The sequence below is a fragment of the Prunus avium genome, chromosome 5, assembly GCF_965620075.1.
Source record: "Prunus avium chromosome 5, drPruAviu1.hap1.1, whole genome shotgun sequence".
Classification (NCBI taxonomy): domain Eukaryota; kingdom Viridiplantae; phylum Streptophyta; class Magnoliopsida; order Rosales; family Rosaceae; genus Prunus; species Prunus avium.
Genome location: NC_142288.1, coordinates 2,047,992 through 2,052,005, shown reverse-complemented (window position 1 = coordinate 2,052,005; position 4,014 = coordinate 2,047,992). Strand labels below are relative to the sequence as shown.

Sequence of the window (4,014 nt, the reverse complement as noted above, 5' to 3'; positions counted from 1 at the left end):
TACTAAATCTCTGGATGTTTGTTTTTTTTGATTTTTGGCATATATGATCTGGAAGTATAAACAAACAAGTTTGATGGTTTGATCGTTGAAACTAGTTTCGTAAAATGTGTATGCCATCAAAACAATATAATCACTAACAATTAAGAGTTTATTTATACTTTCGTTAAATATAACATAAGATTTTGTGGTATCCACTAGTGTAAATATTTTAAATTGAAGATCAAATTCAGTCATTGTATTCATATAGGGTCAAGGAGTGTAGCTCTAAAAAATCATCAAAATCGGAGTTAGAATAACCGTTAAATCATGATTTTTCATTTATAACCGTCGAAAAGTTTTGTCCCGTTACTAGATCTCTGAATGTTTGTTTTTTGCGATTTTGGGGGTATATGATCTTGAAGTATATACAAACAAGTTTGACGGTTGGATCGTTAAAACTAGTTTCGTAGAATGCGTATGCCACCAAAACAATATATTCACTAACAATTAAAAGTTTATTTATACTTTCGTTAAATATAACATAAGATTTTGTGGTATCCACTAGTGTAAATATTTTAAATTGAAGATCAAATTCATTCATCGTATTCATATAGGGTCAAGGAGTGTAGCTCTAAAAAATCATCAAAATCGGAATTAGAATAACCGTTAAATCGTGATTTTTCATTTATAACCGTCGAAAAGTTTTTTCCCGTTACTAGGTCTCTGAATGTTTGTTTTTTGCGATTTTTGGGGTATACGATCTTGAAGTATATACAAACAAGTTTGACGGTTGGATCATTGAAACTAGTTTCGTAGAATGCGTATGCCACCAAAACAATATATTCACTAACAATTAAGAGTTTATTTATACTTTTGTTAAATATAACATAAGATTTTGTGGTATCCACTAGTGTAAATATTTTAAATTGAAGATCAAATTCAGTCATTGTATTCATATAGGGTCAAGGAGTGTAGCTGTAAAAAATCATCAAAATCGGAGTTAGAATAACCGCTAAATCGTGATTTTTCATTTATAACCGTCGAAAAGTTTTGTCCCGTTACTAGATCTCTGAATGTTTGTTTTTTTCGATTTTTGGGGTATACGATCTTGAAGTATATATAAACAAGTTTGACGGTTGGATCGTTGAAACTAGTTTTGTAGAATGCGTATGCCATCTAAACCTGAGGAGATTTTTCATAGTATTTTTCTTATTTTAAAATTTATTTGTTATGACATTTTTTTGAGGGATGAAAAATTACTCCCGCTCTAGGGCTGCTTAAAAATTGAAGCGAGGGGCCAAACTCAGCAGACCAAAGTATAAGCGGCAAGTTCTAGCGCCCAAACGAAAACGAAAATGTGATAAATTTTCAATTTTTATCGCGTTAGGGTTTCCCAAGTTGTCAATTACCCAAAGAAAATCATACGACTCTAATTATTCTCTCTACTCTTTTGCCTCTGCTAGAACTCCATCGTCCCCTACCAACACCGATTCCAAATCCCCATCATCCAGCCCAACACCTTCATCTCCTCTGTCTCAATTTTGGTCAAAATGCCCAGTCTACTCCTATTTTGCCCAAAATCGAGCAAGACTTCCTATAATCAGAGCTGCCTGTGAGGTTTTGTTATCTCGCTCTTCAGACTCAAGTCGGCGGCCGTAGAGATCCCCCCTCTATCTTCTTCACTTCTTGAGTTTCTTGAGGTCCGTATCTCCATCCCTTGTTATTATTTTTAGCTTTTGTAGCTGTTTAAATGTTTATGGCTTTAAAGGCTTTTGGAAAACTTCATGTGGATTTTTAGGTGTTTTATTTTCTAACGATGTTTTACAAGACCTCGACCTCGGATAAGTCTATCAATTCTCTCTTTGATTTATAAAGTTTGAGTAGGTATGTGGAAATTATTGTGTGTTAAGATATGACGTTTGGTATTCAATTGACTGGTTTCTGGGATTTGTTTTATAATAGGCTTTGTGGGTTGGATTTTCCGTTTCACTATGGCTGGGTTATAGTGTGAGAAGTGAGGGCTCATTTTGTAATAGAATAGCTAATAGGCTGACTCAATTTGCTTTGAGCAATAATCTTTCCCGTTTCTGGTTTGGGGAGACCCCTGCTTTGATTCAGAATCTCTTGTTTGAGGAGTGTAATCCTGTACTTTGATTAATGATTGTCTTTCTTCTTTAAAAAAAAAAGTGGGAGAAAGTGAGGGAAGGGTGAGGATGCACTTATAGATTTTTAGGTCTGGGTTCTGTTTTTCTTCTTTATTTTGTGTGACTTTTGTCAAAGTTAAGCCCACACTAATTTTTCTGTCATTGTTGTCTTGTGGATGTTCTGATTTTGCAGACTATCCTTCACATGCAAGAAGGCAGAAGTAAGGTGAAGATGTGGTGCATATCTTAAAGGTTTCTTTGGATGACTTGTATAATGGCAAACCAAAGAAATTCTCTCTCTCTCTCTCTCTCTCTCCCCGAATATTTTGTGTCTGAAATGCAAAGGTTATGCCTCTATTTGTCACTCTGTTTACTTGTATTTAACTTTAGGCAGTGGCTTACAGTGATGTGGTGCTCTTTACTGGTTTTTTTTGTTCAATCTAATTGCTACTCACAACAGCTACATTGTATTAGTATTAGTTCTGTATGGGAAATCAAGCAGAATATGGTTGACATGGCTGCTGATCGTGGGTGCTACATTGATTAGAGTATAATATGAATATTCTCTGCACTTCTATGTTTGGTCTAAGGTAAGAACATTTATCAATCAATGTGACATTTATGGATTCTTCGGATAGTCAATTAATATATATTTATATCCTCTTTTGTTTCTTCTATAATTTTATCTTTCTCCAATAAAGCTTCTCTATTTCTTATTCTCATCTATGTCAGTTTCAAGAACATTGTGAAAAATACCACAAACTTATTATTTATATAGAGCAATTGACAGGTTAAGGTTCATTCATCCAACTTCTCCATAATGTTAACTTCTAAATGCAGGCTGCTATAGAGTAATATAATTCATTTATTTACTTTTTGGAATAATTCTTAGTATTGTTGGAGCACAATCCAAAGATTTGTATTACTGTTGGAGTCATTACATAAATATTAATTGCAAGATTTGTATTGGGCCATGAGCTGTTTGTTTGGTGCTACTTAGTATTGAGCAAGAACATTGTATTGTTAACTTCTTAATTATGAAGAGTTATGTTAAATGACTTAGAGCAATACTTGAGTGAAATGGTGAGAACAATAAAATAATCTCTATTCTTTTCTTGTTTTGATTTATCTACAAATTGTGGTTTTACCAACTGCTTGAGTTTAATTTGTGGTACCCAGCTAGCTACATTCTGGACGAAGACATCCGTTGTGCACATAAACTCCTTTTGGTTTATGAGATAGTTTGGGCTCTGAGTTAAGGAAGGTGAGTTAAGCGTGCAATTTGACTATAGAAGTTCTTAAAATGTTGAATGAATCTGCCTGATATTGTTTCAGAGATGGGCTTTGAGTTTTGATTTGTTAGTCTTCTCTCTCTCTCTCTCTCTCTCTCTCTCTATTATTGATGGGCTGTGTTTTCCATCCTACAGGTGTTAGAGATGATGAGTACAAACCTTGGGGTTACAAAGGGCATAAATCCTGTACATTATTAGTTGAAGATGACTGAACGACAAGATTAGTTGTGTTAGTTTGCCATAAAGCATGTACATTATTGTTATATGAGAATAAATGAGACGCTACTATATTTAGGGAGCCTTGTTTTATCAAGGCTATGTATTGCACAATGAATTTTTATTTCTTTATGATGATATTTAGTGTTTTCAATTGTTTTGCTTTTATATACCATTTAATAGGAATTTTTTACAATGAATTTACATTGTTAGAAATAAATTTGTTGGTTGAATATAATGTTTTAGACCACTTGTTCGTCGAAAATATTTGTTGACAAGATTAATCTATTTGCGACAAATTTTGTGATGATTAAATGTGGTTGAAAATATATATTTCCGATGAGATATTATATATTTTCCACAAACTCTTTTGGTCAGTAATG

The 4,014-nt window shown here is 33.4% G+C and overlaps 1 long non-coding RNA gene across 3 annotated transcripts; it reads left to right on the top strand.

Annotated features, from left to right (window-relative positions):
* Positions 1-1,253: 1,253 nt before the first annotated feature.
* LOC148294206 (uncharacterized) lies at positions 1,254-3,785 on the top strand. Of its 3 annotated transcripts, none has more exons than XR_015835723.1 (5): positions 1,255-1,679; positions 2,317-2,468; positions 2,604-2,713; positions 3,303-3,387; positions 3,551-3,785. It is a non-coding gene; the product is annotated as an uncharacterized LOC148294206 (long non-coding RNA). The 3 variants fall into 3 exon arrangements; XR_015835722.1 differs by having other exon boundaries at positions 1,257-1,679; positions 2,598-2,713; XR_015835721.1 differs by having other exon boundaries at positions 1,254-1,679; positions 2,317-2,713.
* Positions 3,786-4,014: the final 229 nt, after the last annotated feature.